We start from the raw sequence: 17,247 nt of genomic DNA on the forward strand, positions 1-17,247 counted from the left end.
CCTCACTGAAAAAAAACAAAGATAGGATTAAGCTTGCCCACATACTGAAGAAAAAAGAATGGCCTAGACCTACCAAGCCATAGGTTAATATAATTGGTTAAAAAAAAAAAAATCTCCAAATCCGATCAAAATGAGGGAAGATCCACCACCTTTTGTGTATACATGTTACAGCAATAAATATTTGAGTGTCATCCATCTAGATTATGTAATACTGTTGAATATTTTCTTGATATGGGTAACGTGTTGGCTTTCTCTTCGGGCATTTTCATTGACCTAGGACCTCTAGTGTTTTGGTACCCCTGTCCTCTCTTATGTCTGTACACATGATCACAGACTAGTAGACCTTCACATAAAAACCAAGGTCTGAAAGAAGGCAAGGAGTTTCACGGTCAGGACATAATGCCTTTAAGAAAGTTGTTGTGTTTGGCAGAGGGAGAGAACCTCAAAGTAGGCCGCCAAGGCAAAGTATGAAGACCATATTTACCCAGGTCAGGACAGCTTGCAAAGAAGACCGAGTCAAAGGCCCGCCAGGACCATCAAGAGAACCATGTAATGATGGCAGGCGTAATTAATGGGTGGTCAGGCTTGGGGAGGCTGTCAGATGTATCCCGTTCAGAGTGGAAGCCACAGTGGCATTCGCTTAGGAAGTACAGGTACTAGCAAGCAGTCTAAGTTTACGAGAATCCCTTGAGTTAAGTGTGTAGCTACTAGCTAAATATAATGGAGGGAGAGCAGAGAGTGACGATGGGTAGGACTAGGAACAAGCTCTCTTTTGCAGTATGCCAAGAGCGCCTGGGTTCGAGTCCCGATGTGGGCATCTAGTGCATCTCGAATAGTTTCCATTCACCTTTTGTGGGCTATGTAAAATGAGTACTGTGGAGTCACATGGAGAGACGGGCTGACAAATTAGGATATAAAGGAGTGTTGTGGTGTGGATGTGGTTGTGATAGGAAACGTTAGAAGGAACACACTGAGGTGGTTTGGCCATGTGGAGAGGATGGAGGGTGAGAGACTGACGAGGAGAGTGTATGAGAGGTGGAGGGGGGGAGAGGGAGGGGAAGGTCGAGGATGAGATGGAGGGATGGAGTGGAGAGGTATATGAGAGGGGAGGTGTGAGCTGGGAGCAGGGCAGTGAAATAGCGGGGGACAGGGCAACGTGGAGGCTATTTGTTTGTGGCCACCCCATACGGGATTAAGGCGTCTGGCAAGATAGATAGATAGATAGACAGTACTTAGGCCTGAGCGTAACACATTGGGGAGGTAACCGTAATAACGTGAATGGTTCAGTGTCCCGATTTTTCATGAGAACCTGCCTCAGGCTAAATGGTTGAGTTGCTTGAGTATCGTGGTTCAACTGTTATTTTTCGGAGACGAGCATGAAAAACAGCAACGCTTAGAATAAATATAATTTATTTAGTTTTATGCTAATTCGTTGTCTGATTATGCACCTCGAGGGAAGTAATCATTTTCTTTGTTCACATCCTGCGAACGGATTACCTAGGAACACAGAATTGTAATTTTCGTTTTTGGTTACAGTTAAAACGGAAAAAATGTTAAGATTATTTAGTTTACATGGTTATTGGTCTTTATTTGGTTAGTATTTACTTTTCAAAAAAATTACACATCTATTCTGTAAGCAGGATTGACCCCCCCAGCCAGCCCTGACGCAGGAGGCAGGAGAGATTGCATTATTCCAGCTTATTTGTGCTTATATATTGTTGTAAGGCAAGCGGTTATGGACTGATAGTAAAAGATGGAGGCCAGAGTGATTATTTATAAGCGTCGTGTGCCCTAGAAGTAAGTTGTAATTTTGGAAGGTGGTGTCAGGTTTTATTGCCGCTGTTGAAAGGTACCACAACAGACTTTCCATTTCAGTTTTTGAATCCCAACACCCATGTAGGTGGGCTGAGATGGATTATAAATGATCACAATTATCCTGTGATCATAACTGTCTTGAGGTAGCCAGGTGATGGGCCTCCTATATGGGGTAAGCAGTACTTTATTTGGTGTTGGACAGTTGTGAAGTTGCCAGAGGGTTATGTATCGGCCTTTGCCAGTCCTTATTTATATTATAGTTAAAGACAAAACATAAGAGAGCTCCACATGACCATGATTGTTTAATTATATTGTAATTCACATGAAAATTTTACTTTTCAGTTGTAATCTTCAAATTTTCCGTTGTACAATTGTGTCCTGAAGAGAAACTGATTATGAGGTGGGATATTAAGTACCGTAATGAAAGCTGTGTGATTAGAGGCTTGAACAGAGCTCAGTAGCAGCAGTCATAAGGATGCAGAGTTCAGCAGCAGTAATTCTGGCAGCACAAAGCCCAGCCACAGTTGTGCGAAGTGCAGCTGCAATAATTTTTACTGCACAAAGTTCAGCTGAGTAGTTTTGACAGTGCAAAGTTCAGCCACAGTATTATTTACCGCAAAGCTCAGCCACAGTATTATTTACCGCAAAGCTCAGCCACAGTATTATTTACCGCAAAGCTCAGCCGCAGTATTATTTACCGCAAAGCTCAGCCGCAGCATTTTTTACCACAAAGCTCAGCCGAGTAATTTTGACTGCAAAGCTCAGCCGCAGTATTTTTGACTGCAGTGCTCAGCCGCAGTATTTTTGACTGCAGTGCTCAGCCGCAGTATTTTTGACTGCAGTGCTCAGCCGCAGTATTTTTGACTGCAGTGCTCAGCCGCAGTATATTTGACTGCAGTGCTCAGCCACAGTATTTTTGACTGCAAAGCTAAGCCACAGTATTTTGACTGCACAAAGTTCAGCCACAGTAATTTGACTGCAAAGCTCAGCTGCAGTAATTTTGACTGCACAAAGTGTATGGTATCATCACCATTTTTCATGGGTGTTAGGAAAGATCAGCCCAAATTGCTAAAATCCACAAAAAATAAAACCTCCCAAGAAAGTGCCCAAGCCATAATTCAACTATTTGATGTCCTGAATATCCTGTGTAGCGCCCAAAAACCACCAGACAGTAGAATCTACTTGTTGAAATCTCATAAACATTTTCAGATGATTTAGCAACAAATGGTTAAATCATCTCCAAACTCCTGAAACTACAACAAAACCCATTATTTGTCAACCCTTGATAGAGTGTAGCAAATTTTGGAGATAATGACCTCTTTGAACCTGCTGAGTGGTCTTATTATTAAAGGTGAGTTTATTATTACACAGCTACCAGACTGAATGACCATGTGGGTAATGGGAAGATAAAAAGTTTTGTTTTTTCTGTTCTAGTTTGTTATTGATTGGAAGTTTTTAATACAGTACAGGTATATTTTTACCCAGTTTCCTGGTACACACTGTAAACCCTGAGAAAACTGAAATACCATTAATTATCCACCAACCAAGATTTAGTATACATCAAACCAGGGTTCATATTAATTGTCTCGACAGAACATTGGCTCTAGTGAATGATTGGGTATACCGTTAACTCCATACCCCAAGTTCAGTATATCAAAGGGTTGCTGTTGTTATTTTGGGATGGTTTAATATGTGAAAAACCAAAATCATTGAAGTTAAAACCACAGAACATCATCAATAGTCTGTAAAACATTTTCTATTAAGGCAACTAGTGGAGGTTCAGTACTAAGCTATTGAAATGCTTGTACAAAAGAAGATAAAAGCATGAATCTTACTGAAATGCCTGTATAATAGAAGATAAAAGCATGAATCTTACTGAAATGCCTGTATAATAGAAGATAAAAGCAGGAATCTTACTGAAATGCCTGTATAATAGAAGATAAAAGCAGGAACCTTATTGAAATGCCTGTATAATAGAAGATAAAAGTAGGAATCTTACTGAAATGCCTGTATAATAGAAGATAAAAACAGGAATCTTACTGAAATGCCTGTATAATAGAAGATAAAAGCATGAGTCTTATTGAAATGTCTGTATAATAGAAGATAAAAGCAGGAATCTTAATGTGATGTATTGCCTTCATGGAGACCAACATGATGCCTGGAAGATGTTGAAATTATTAATGCTCCTACGTCTCCCTATAAGTCATCAGCATCTGGCAGCTCCTTGATATCCCTTTGGAGGTGTAGGGGAAGAACAGCCTACCTCTCTTCATGACTTGTTAGACTCCAGCCATTTCTTGGGGTTCAAACTATGGAAGGCCATGACTCCAGCTAGGACTTTAAAACCACTAGACCACCTGCCGCCTCAAGAGCTTCACTAGACCACCTGCCACCTTAGGAGCCTCACTAGACCACCTGCCATCTCAAGAGCATCACTAGACCATCTGCCAACTCAAGAGCTTTCATAATGCTAGACCATCCACCTGGTAAGTGGTGTTATGATTTACTGGACCCTAGAAATTTTAGTGAATTATGGCACTGAGTATCTAGATTCTAATTTATCTATCTTCTTATAGCCAGACATCATAATCCTATAAGGAGTGGCTGTTTGTCTGTGAGTTAGTTGCATAGCGTAACATTTTCAGCCCCAGTCATTTCTCTTGTCTCTCAAAACTCTCTCAGTAAATTCCATAGTCTTTGTGCTGGCTATTTTACACATATTTACATTATTCTTTGTAACTTCTCATTCTTACCAGAGTCTGAAAAAGGTGTGACTTTAAGAAAAATGTTAACTATTTTCTGGTCCAAGTTTCACTGAGGTTGAATTGTGGATGTGTATGTCTGACCCATTTAACATTGCTGATAGTTCTCTCTCAGTTAAGCCTGTCATTCCTTGCATTCTGAACCCTACCTCACCCCCATCTGCAGGTGAGGAAACAGTGATGATGACAGTGAAAATATATGCTATATGATATGATATGTACTGTATATTTATGATGTTGATAATATGTACAGTGCCTCTACACTTTGTCAATAATCCTGTGACCTATTTTAATTGATATACCATCCCTATATGCTATACTGTATTCAGGACTTACATGCTTGCAGTTTTAGCCCTTTTTCACCTAATGGCTCCAGTAACATTCTGGTTAAGTCCCCAAACCCAGACAACCCTTCTAGGCCCTCGTACAGTACTGCACAATGTTTTCCTTGGTCTGCCAGCAGGGGATGTTCCTTACACATTCAGATCTGTGCAGTGCATTAACTGATTACCAATTGTCTCAGTATGTCCAAACTACCTCCCTACTTGTGCACATTATCTTAAATACTTTGTGCTCAGGCTTCCTCTCATTTATTTATTTTTCTTTATTTATGCCCAGATCTTCAGACATCTTTCTCATATGCTATAATTGTTTCACTTATATACTGTAGCCTCACACTTTGCACATATAAAGCATATTATACTCTGTGTGCATAATGTGTACATCATGTATAGAGGGATGGATATTGTACCTGCTGCATATTTTTTGTCTGAAGACCCTGTGTTTTGTGAGTGTGGAAAATTAGGTCAGGAAGGTGATTGTGGTGACAGGTGTTGTTGCCTGTGTATGGAGAAAGCAAAGTATTAAAAGAACCCCAGAAATAGCTAAGTCTTGTATTTGTAATTAGTTTTGTACAGCAGCAGTAACCAAGACCTGTATTTATAATCAGTTTTAATGATTTACCTGAGCGTTTCTTAATTGATTGAGTCTGGGAATATCTTTCATTGTGTTCTTGCCACCTTTGGATGATTTTATTCAGTTTATTTAAGACTTTTTGAAGGGGTTACATACAGTCTTAGTAAACCCCATCAATATGACTCTTTTCCTAAATTGAATAAAGTTATCTGGGTGCAGCAAGAATAAACTAAAACAAAAAAAGAACATTATATGGATTCAGAAATACTCAGACCAGATCATTTTTAGAGGTGGAGGGATGCCAGACCTTGTGAGGGAGAGGAAATGACCTGACACGCTGGGGAGGCCTTTGGTGTGCTGGGTCTACAGTGATGCTGGGATGCTGTGCAGGTGATGTACTGATGTTGTTTTGATGGAGATTGTGTCTGTCTTTGTTTTGTCATTGGTCTGCTTCTGTAGTTTTGTGTTTGTCTATCTCTGCGATCATTTGTCTTAAGTGTTTTGTTTGCATTGTCATTTGTTGTGTTGTGCCTGTTTTGTAATTGTTGTGCTGTTGAAATACCTGGGGCTTCTTCTCCTGTTTGTTTTCTTTTCTACCATTGATGTCTTTGTGTTTCTTTAATGTTTTGTCAGTTGTGTGTTGTGCAGTAGCTTGGGATGTGTGAAGTACTGTGCATTTTGATATTTTGTACATCTTATTTTTTGGTGCAGTTTTTATTTATTTTCACTCTCATCTTAAATGTCAGGACCAACTTGCCTAGCCCCAGGTTCCTACGTTTCTCTTTGTGGCAACATAGGATTGGATGATGGATGGATGAAATATTCTTGCTTTTGTTGTTCTTTGTGTTATTCTTCTGCAGTTGTGTTGCTTCTGTGTTCATGGCTTGTGTAGTACTTTATTTCCTGTTGGTTGCTTGTGTGCTTTTCTTAGTACTTGCATACCTTTTGTGTGTGATTATGGTTAGTATTACATCATTCCCTTGTCACATTGAGTTTAGGGTGTTATATAAGGTTTTGCCCTAGGAATTAATTGTTCTGATGCATTGTCTGTTTAAGTAAGTCATGCTGATGATTATGGTGATAATAATAAGTATAATGATGGAAATTGTGACAGTGATGATGTTTGTTCCAGTTGTGTTCCTGTATTATTTTTCTTCATAATTGGCTGTTATTTTTGTGTGTTGTCTAGCTGTACAGTTGTATCTTGGTTGTCCATCAGCAAGTGTTATTTATTTTTACTGTGGGTTGTTTGTATCAAGTTTTTCAGTGTAGATAACTATTCTGTTCCTAAGTAGGATCATTGGTGGACTAAGAACACCTTGCTTTGTTGGTTGGCATTCTTAGCATTCTGTTTTTCACTATTGTCTTCATTATGTCTGGCAGTGAGGACAAGGCATTTCTCTCTGGCAGTGAGGACTAGGCATTTCTCTTCCTAGATAGTATGTGTCAGAATATCCAGTTCCATGCTCATTGTAATACATCCTAAGTCTCAGGCAACCAGGATGGAGTCTAGGATTGAACATCAGATTAGGATTACATTTAAGTGGTACAAGAGGCTTTATAGCACCTCATCCCTAACAGTTTATTTTGCATATTACACCTTAACTTTCTCTGGTTTGTCTGTCATTTTATTAATCTAGGTCAGTAACATACAAGAGGTTATTAAGAAGATATCAGTGCACAGAGAGAATCAAGTCTGTATGTTAAAGTAAGATATCAGTGCACAAAGGGAATTAAGTCTGTATGTTAAAGTAAGATATCAGTGCACAAAGGGAATTAAGTCTGCTAAAGAAAGATATCAGTGCACTAAAGGAGTTAAATCAGTGGGTTAAAGTATCTGCCAGACTCTTCTGCCACATGTTCAATCCCAGAGTTCACCCTGGATGTATGTAAAGTCTGTGCATTATCTTTATGAATTCTACTTCACCCCACATGCTACAAGTGCATGAGGGTTAAGATAATGATGATAGAAATGGATCCCACCTCACCGTTTCTCTTAGCTTAAAATTGGGGATGAAGCTGGTGATGAAGATGACTGTAATTAGTTCTCTGTCTCTTAGCTTTCTCTTTGTATTTGGTTCCTATCTCATCCCATGCGTTAACTAGGAATGAAGGTTTGGATGATGGTGCTAATTGTTTATAGTTGTCTGTGTTTGTACTATCTCTATTTCTGGATCCCAACTCACTCTGTTTCTTGATGGGAATTATGGTTTGGATGACAGTGATCCTGGATTGCACCTCATACATCTTTTAGAGGTGATGGTGGTGATATTTGTCTGATTGTTCTGTGCATCAACGTTTCTCTGTTTTTGCGTCCTACCTCACCATATCTCTTTGGGGGGAAGAATGATGGTAGTGATTATGATGACCTTAAGTCAGAAATATTGTGTAATGTGCACCATGGAAATTTTTCACTTAAAAATGTAAATTGCTGTTATTGCCACTGCCCTTGCCATGTTAAGTGAGTATGAAGCCAGTGTGATACTGTGTTGATTGTGCCAGCATTGGAAAAAGTGTGTATTCTCAGTATAGCACAGAACAAGTATAAAAATTTTGTGAAAAGTGCCATTGGTGGAAAAGTTATTCTCTTTGAAATATCAGGTGAAGCAGGTATAATACTATGTTGATGGTGCCTGCATTGTAAAAAGTACGTATTCTCAGTATAGCACTGAACAAGTATAAAGAAATTTGTGAAAAGTGCCATTGATGGAAAAGTTATTCTCTTTGAAATATCAGTTGACACAGGTGTAATACTGTGTCGAGTGTGTCTTCATTGGAAAAATATATAAAAATTTTTGTGAAAAGTGCCCTTGCTAGAAAAGTTATTTTCTTTAGAATATCAGTTGAAGCAGAAGTAAGTTGCAGTTTGTAATTTTAATAGTGCCATTCTTAGAAAAACTTCCCATTGTAGTCATAACAGCTGTTAATAGCAATAACAGCATATGAAGAAGCCTTTGTGATAAACTGTGTGTGTTGATAAGTGCTGTTATTAGAAAACATTTCATTTTAGAAAACAGTTGTGAAGCAGTAACTGGTAATATGGCAGTCCCATATTACCAGTTACAAAGAGTGGAAATTATTGTTACTTTTAAGGGGTGGTGACAAGCATATTCCCTAGGGTTATCACATGATCAGAATGGCCTCCCTGTTGCCACTGCGGTAACACGATAATGTGACGCCTGCTGGAGTCTCAAGCCACACACCACTGTACTGCCTTCAGGAACTTCACATGCAGCCTTGAGGATGAGTGTTGCAAAGAAACTTGTAAATACTGAACAAGATGCTGGCAGCCATCATTGTATGTGGCCTTGTTTGACATTATTGGTATTAACTTCTGAGTAAATTAAGGAAAACTTGCCCTATGAATACTGTTGCCTCCTATTAAGTTGTATTTCCACCCTCCTCCAATTTACTGTATGAGTTGTGTGTTAAATTGCTGTATTTTAGATCTCATACCATTCTTAAATGATGAAATACTTTATAAATCATATCTTACGTATGATGAAGACTGCCTTTATTGGGTTCTTTCTATGAAGATGTTGTTGCCAGAATAAAGCGCCAAGGAAGAGTTGGTACGAAGGCTCCTGTGCACCTTGAAAACAGTTCAGTTATGGTTAGGAGCCTACAGTATTTGTAATGGACATACAGTTGTCAGTGGTTGTATGCTAGTCAAGTACACTTAAAATATTGGACTGCTGATCCATAAGAAGCGACTATAATTTTTTCTGATCACGTAAAGCTATCAAGGGAGGTGTGTTGATTATCTGCTTATATTACAGGATTACAGTGCCTAGCCTCAGCCCCTACACCTCAAGGAGGTTAATATGGGAAAGCCTGTTACATGGTACATCATTTAATACTTCGATTTAAAACCCTAACACTGCTATACACAAATTTACCTTTTTACACAACTAAAACTTAAATTAGGAGCAAGTATACATAGCCGTAATAGTGGCCACTACAGTATTTATTGATGCATGGAGGGAGCTTAGTTAACTGATTGACTGCGCAAGTTGAGGGTCTTTCGTACTGTACTTACGTGGAACAGCCATGGGGACCTTGCACATCTTTGTACCGCTCCAGCACTGATACAGAATTACTTGCACATCAAACACTCACACACACATCCACCTACTCAAAATAGCAGCATAAATTGAGGGTCTGCTGAATGGATATTGAAGTCATGTGGATATCACACACACTTTTCTATCACTCCAACATTGAAATACACACTGACACATCCACCTACTCTTACATGTTTTGTCCATTGTCAACTCTCCCAGTCAGGTCTCCCATCACAAACACCCAGGGGCTACATTTTATTGGACACCAGCACTTGAAAAACTCTCCTAAGCCTGAGCAAACTTGTCACTGAAGCTGCTGCTTTAGTTGTAGTCGTAGATTCATCTGAACCTAAACTCAGTGGTCCATAGTCTGAAATTGTCCTCCAGCAGTCCACTGTTTGCCTTTTGGAGGATAGGAAGGGATTTAAAGGACAGCCATATAAACAGGTGGCAAAGCAGTCTAAAAATCGATGCTGCCATCTCAAAGCATCCCTCTTCAACACCAGATTAGAACATAAAAAAGTATCATGATAGTGGAGGGGTTATAGTCCATTTGCAACTAAATTATAAACCTGAGATGCTGGTTTCTCCCAGTTTTCAGCACCAGTTAGGCCTATATGAAGGAAATTGGTGTGAAACATCCCAGACTTGTAACAAGGAATGTGAAATGTTGAAGTTAGGTTCAGTATATTATGCTTTCCAGGTGTAGGGACTGAGGTAAGATCAGTAATCCAGTATATTTATAGGTAGGATGGCATTACATGTTGGAATAAGTACCGTGTAGTAGTATTAGTACCCATCTGTGGCCAAGGAGAGCCATTAACTCAGGCTTCTATGCTGACAATGAATAAAATTACTTGGTATAGTGAATAAAGTACTGAAATTTTCCTGGCCATGAGAGGATTAATGGTCATGATATTTACACTTGTCTCCAATGAATGAAGTCAGCTGGCATTACTTGCAATAAGTACAGTTGCCTTGGTCATGAAGTGTGAACATGATAGTTGTAGTACAGTGCTAGGAAAGAAATGTATAATATAGGGATGTGCCGATTGTGTCGGTATTGGCAGTATCGGCCTTTTTTTTTTTTTTTTTTTTTTTTTTTTTAGCAAGGTAAAAATATGGCTAATACTCCGATACTTTTCTGGTTTATTATGTGGTTCAAGACACTCATGTTTTATGACACTGATAAACAGATGATTATGATATTACATTATAATTACATGTATGGTGTAACATTATCATGTACCAGTATTAATATTATATATCGATTATTATATTGCTCCTGGATTAACATCACTCACGTTACTGGCATCAAATAAATCTAAATAAAATCAAAATAAAAAATATTGGTATTGGTATCGGCTGAAGAGTGGGTATCGGTATCGATATCGGCCAACATCTTGGTATCAGCACACCTCTGGTATAATAACTGTATGACCTTTGGACCTTTATATGGCCTTTTGTTTTATATGGACCTTTATAGGTCTTACCTAAACTGAATAAATTCATCTGGTAGCAGCAAAAATAAATTAAAAAAAAAGGGCAGGGCAAATAAAAGTCCTGTTCATTTATAAATCCATCTTTTTTTTTTTTTAATCATTATTATGGACAGTCGTATTTCAGTATTTTTTTTTATTATCTCAAATTTGTTGTATGCTGATGATGCAGTGCTGCTTGCAAGTACCGGACAAGAACTTGGTAGGCTAGTGCAGAGTTTTGCTGATGCCTGTAAGTGTCGCCCCTTGAGAGTAAATGTAGAAAAGAGTAAAGTGATGGTTATTGAGAGAGAAGGTGACTCCCAGTGCAATGTAACAGTGAATGGAGAGTGACGAATTGGTGAGAGAGTTCAAATACCTGGGTACAGTGATAGAAAAAGAGAGGAAAATGTGCAAAAGAAGTTGAAAGTAGAGTGATGCAAGAAAGAAAAGTAGCCGGTGCAATGAAGGCCTTGATAAGAAACAGAGGCTTGAGTGTTGCAGCTGCACGAGGCTTACATGGAGTGTTAGTGCCAACTTTAACATATGGATGTGAGACTATGGTGTGGCATGAAAATGAAAAGTCAAGAGTGAGAGCAGTGGAGATGGGACTGCTGAGGAATGTATGTGGATAGGATACAAAATAATGTGATTCGTGAAAGATGCGGAGTGAGGAAGTCGGTGGACACCAGAATTGAAGAGAGTGTACTGAGATTGTATGGTCATGTGGAGAGAATGGATAACAATAGAATGGTGAAGAAGGTATATCTGAGCGAATTCGAATGAGGGAGGAGACGAGGTAGGCCAAGGAGAAGGTGGAGAGATATGGTGGATGAGTGTGTGAGGAAGAGAGGTTTGGAAGTAGGTGAGGCTAGGGAACTGACAAGAGATCGAGCTGGCTGGATGAATTTTGTGAGGAGAAGTCATGTTCAGGGATTTTTGGCACCCCTTTTTAACGTGGCAGCATCTGGATTGACCCTGTCGAATACGATTATGTGAAGCTACAGAACGTGATGAATGTTTTTGGCGTATCCGATTGAGCCAGGATTCCGGGGGCTTGAATGATGAGTGAATGGAAGCTTGGCCCATTGGATTGGGCAATTTTGGGCTGTCTGGACATTGCTACTCCTCACCCTGCCCTTGGGTGGGAAAGGAGGTCCGGATGATGGTGATGATGTTGATGTGATGTATGTTGTTTTATACTGTATACACAAATTGAATTCATTGTGTAAATAAATCGAAGTTAATTGCATGGGTTAGTTTAGCACCTTTATATATTAAGCTAATTGTCTACTCATTGGCCAGTTCTCTGATACCGGGTACATGTTTTCCTTTTAGCATCCTCAGTGATTACTCCAGGTGTAGCATCATCTTTGTATTTTCTCTGTACTTTCTTACTGTATTGCCCTGTATTTATTGTCTGTATTTTCTCTTATTGTGCTCTATTGGAATGCATTTTCTCTAAGTACTTCCTTACTGTACATACTTACTGCAATAGTTAGATACTGTATAGACTTTCATACTGTATTTCTCTCAATTTATTGTCTATTTTCTCATGAGTACTATCTTGATCTGTTGTAAATACTCATAAATTTTGTCATACATCTATCCTCATATCCTCTCTCTTCTATTGTTCGTCTTTTATCTTTGTGTTCTGTTTGTCTTATGTATTCCCTTCCTCCATAGTCTTCATCGTTTATGTATTCTTCGTCTTTTCTGTTTTCTCTTTTAAGTATCATGTTCTGTTCCTCGTATTATCTTTGTTCTGTTCCTCGTATTATCTTTCTTTGTTCTGTTCCTCGTATTATCTTTGTTCTGTTCCTCGTATTATCTTTGTTCTGTTCCTTGTATTATCTTTGTTGTTCTTCGTATTATCTTTATGTTCTGATCCACTCATGTATTCTCTTCCTCTATATTATTCATCTTTAATGTAGTCTTTGTCTTTTCTCCGAACTATATATATTCTTGTTCTGTTCCGCTATGTCTTGTACTCTCAAATCTCTTTTTCCCGTTTCCCAATTGGTTAAATAAAAAATAAAGTACAGTACATGTTTTTATTGTATTTTTTCCATCTCATACAATATTACAATTGTTACATATCTTTGAAGGAACACACAACAAAATGGCGTACAATGTAATATATATTATAGTTACCTGTAGAAGTAGAGTCCTTCCTGAGTGTTGGTGCTGGAAAGGAAAGGGGGTAGGATGGAAGGAAGGATGTGTGGAGTGGTGGTGAACCTGACCAGCTCAGGTCACCCAACACCCACCAGCTGGCAGGTCAAGTTAGGGTGGTGAGAAGGGCTAGTGTTGAGGGTGGGGGTGTGTGGTGGTGGTAGTACTACTGACTACAATTAGTAGTAGTAGTAGTACTACCGCCACCACACCCTCAACACTAGCTCTCTCCACCACAGTGACCTTCCCTGCCATGTGTGGGGCAGGCAGGGTGGTGAGGTGGTCTAGTGTTGAGTGGGGGAGAGGGGGTGGTGGTAGGCCCAAGGACTGGACTACCACCACACCACTCAACACTAGCTCACCCCACCACACTGACCTGCCCTGTCATGGATGGTGGTGGTAGTGTGACTGGGGGTGAGTGAGGTCTGTGTGTGCTTGGCAGGCTAGAGTTAGCCTTGCCGCACACAGCCTCACTCACCCCCAGCCACACCACCACCACCAGTGACAATGACTGGTGGATGTTGGGAGGGGGGGGGGAACCTGGAGCTGGCCAGGGTGGGAAGAGAAAGAGTTCAAGCTGTGAGAAGGAGGAGGAAGCACAGGAGAAGGGAGGTAGAAGGGGCAGAGTGCCCTCTCCCCCCCTCTCCCCGACCCATCAGGGAGAGGACAGTCTGTCCCCGGGTTCCTATCTACCCACCCCCTCCCATGCCCCTCCCTCCCAGCCCTCCCTCTCCCTCCCCCCACAGACCCCACCACTCCACACACCAGGAGGAAGAAGGGACCCACATACACACCAGGGTAAGGACTTAGGATCAGGAAGGAAGGATTTGGGATGAGGGAGTCACACATACACACAGGAGACAGAACAGTGGCAAGAGAGGACACATCAGGAGAAAGAGAGAGAGAGAGGTGTAGAGGGGAAGGATGGTGACGGGGCTGGTGACTGGCATCACAGGCTCCTGGGTTGGGCTGCAGTATCCAGGACCTGCAAAGAGAGGGACAGGACACTGGGGCAGGGATGAGGGTTGGGGTGGAGGAGGATCGGGATGGAAGGGAGAGAAGGTAAGTGAGGAGTAAGGGAAAGGATGAAGGTATGAAGGACTCCACCACCTGAAACAAAAGAGAAAACTGTTAGTCTACTGAATTAAGGTGCTCTCTGGCTACATGACTGCTGAAACTTGTGGATATATTTCCAACTTTATTCTTAATACCACCAGTAACTTCACTCAGCCTCTTCACTATCAGGGGTCTGCTCTAAGTTCAACTAATTATTTAGTTGCGCTCTGAGTAAAGTGACTAATACATCACACAAAATGGCTTAATTTGTGTCAGTTTAAGCTATTTAGAGACTCCATTAGCCATTCTGGTAATACAATCAACCACATCCTATGGGTAGATACATTGTACCCTCTACCTGCTCTATTAAACCTACCTTTCCACTGAGTTTTGCCATTTCACCCTACTTCTCTCAAACCTTCACAGTGTCTGCCCATTAAACAACACTTCTGCAAGATTCCTATCATTCTGTTTCAGGCTACCTGAGTAAATTTTCTCAATATTCAACGATGGTTTACCCAGCAGAACCAGGGTCTTCACATGACAAAACATATTAAGCACGACATATGAGGACAGCTGTGCATTCCACAACAACTCCTACAGAATGACGTGTGAATGAAAGACGGATACACCATAAAAAAAAAACCAGGTATGGAGTGGAAGAGGGTCCACCATGAGGTGTACTGGTAAGTCAGGTTTGAGAACCACCTGTAGGATGTACAACCGACAGCACAGTGAAACAACATAGCCCAACAGCTGCTACTCAGCATTAGGTAGCAGTATGCATAAGAGAATCACTGAACCCAAACTTGCAACGATGTAGTGCCTTGATTACCAATACATACACCCAGCCACAGTTCTCTTGGGGGGGGGGGGGAAATAAAAAATAAATGCAATTGAGCTGACTCCTGGGTGACTAACAATACTATGAGAAAAAGTACTTCAATATGCAATTTACTTATTCTGCCACCAAGTTATAATCCAAAGAGTTGAGCTGCCATAACCTGATCCATGGCTTGTGGGCAAGAGTATTGCAAGTAGCGTGAGTGCACTGATAGCAATACAGTAATTACGAGTTGCAGAGCCAAAAGAGATGCAGAACCTATGACCTTCAAAGGTGACAACGAGGTATGTGAGGGAGGGTCTGTCCATGAGGAAACAGGTAAGTCCCTCATACGTGGGCAAAACAGTCCCCGTAGACAACAGGGAAGCCAAAATGAAAGGAAAACAGGTTCATGGGGGGGATAGGTAAGTCTCCCCATGTGGGTAAAAAGGTCCTGTAAGGCAAGAGGTAAGCTCATTTGGGGAAATATTGGGTCAAGAGTTAAAAACAGATCCACAGGGGATACAGGCCAACTAGTAAAACTAGGTCCATGGGTTAAAATAGATCCATAAAAGATGTGTTTACCTCAAAGGAAAAAATAGCTCCATGGAATATGCTGACGTAGAGGAAATAGGTGAGTGGGTGGTTGACCCCCTGGAGGGGTACCTGGACGCTATGTTGATACTGGTTTACTGTATGTATACAGGCAGTGGGCTGGCTGAAGAACTGGCAGTTACGAGGAAAGGGAGGACAATACACGTCCAAACTGGCTGCAGCACAGGTTGAGGCCAGTGCAGTCATTAATTAATCTGTAGTCTGTGGTCAAATTTATGACCAAGGGCAGCACCTCCATGACCAAGCCACTGCAGTGATAAGTCATGGCTGCCACTGGCCTGGTATGAACAGCTACTAAGTCTGACCTGCCATCAAGCTAACACCCAAGCCAAATCAATAAACCCACAACTCAGAAAAAAAGTAATTAACCCATGGCTTGCGAGCCACAGCTCAGGATGGGTAGTGTCACATTGCGAGCCACAGATTAGGCTGTGCAAGCCGTTCTCCGCTAACTACTACACCCCTACTCAAATTTTCGCATGGCGCTATGCAAAGACGGAGAGAGGGAGATTTTATTTCTTTTCACCAGATGATGCCCTGGATGTTTATCTTCAAGTTTATAATAAACAAAAAAATTTTCATTTTTTCATTACTCCCTCACGTGAACTTATGCATGGCCCTACGCAGACAGAGAGGAGATTATTATTATTTTTTTTTAACCAGATGATACCTGGATGTTTATCTTCAAGTTTATAATAAACAGAAGGTAAAAAAAAAAAATCTTCATTTTTTGCACACGCACGGGGTGGCATTAAAAAAAAAAAAAAAAAAAAAAAAAAAAAAAAAAAACGGTAATTGTGCAATCCACGGGTTAAAAGCCGACACAAAAACTTGGTTAGCTTAACACAGGTGCAGAACATCTGACCAAGAACAATGGAAGACAGAAAGGAAAGGTAAACATTCATGGCTACTAAAAGTGTGCCATGAATTACAACGGTACAAGTGCAGTCACAGGGGAGTGGAACTGCCTCATCATGCACTCACTGAAGTACTTCTTTGTAAGTGAATGAGTTATCACTTACTATGAGGGCATGTCATCATGCCCAATGAGGCACTGTAACTAGTGGTAATAACCACTGCAGTCTGTGATCAGTTCTTTGAGTGTGAGATGATTCCCACCATCACCATTTGTAATGCCTGTGTGGTGTTAACAAAGGTCAAAGCCTCTTCCTCAACACTACCTTCAAATGACCAGTGGACAGTGACAATGCCAACATAAACAATGACTAACTGTGTCTAACTTTATGCAACAATGATGAAACCAGACCATCAATCTGCCTAAGGCTACTTATCTCTCAGGTGCTGGTGTGAGACATCATCTTGCAGTAAGTGACACTGATATGGCTGGGCAACTTCCCTGCCTGCTTAGCTATATAAAACGTCCCTCAACTCCCTATCCCTAAAAAAGTGAACAGTGTACCGCAAGAAAAGGGCAACATCAGCCGGCAGTCCACCGGGTTCGTGTCCAGATGAGCCTGGGACCACAACAGCAACAACAACAACGTACCTACACAATCCTACTTCCAGGTAGAATTGACGTTCAA

This window comes from Coenobita brevimanus, chromosome 41 (assembly GCF_032717465.1).
Source record: "Coenobita brevimanus isolate Jiangsu-jjx chromosome 41, ASM3271746v2, whole genome shotgun sequence".
Taxonomy (NCBI): domain Eukaryota; kingdom Metazoa; phylum Arthropoda; class Malacostraca; order Decapoda; family Coenobitidae; genus Coenobita; species Coenobita brevimanus.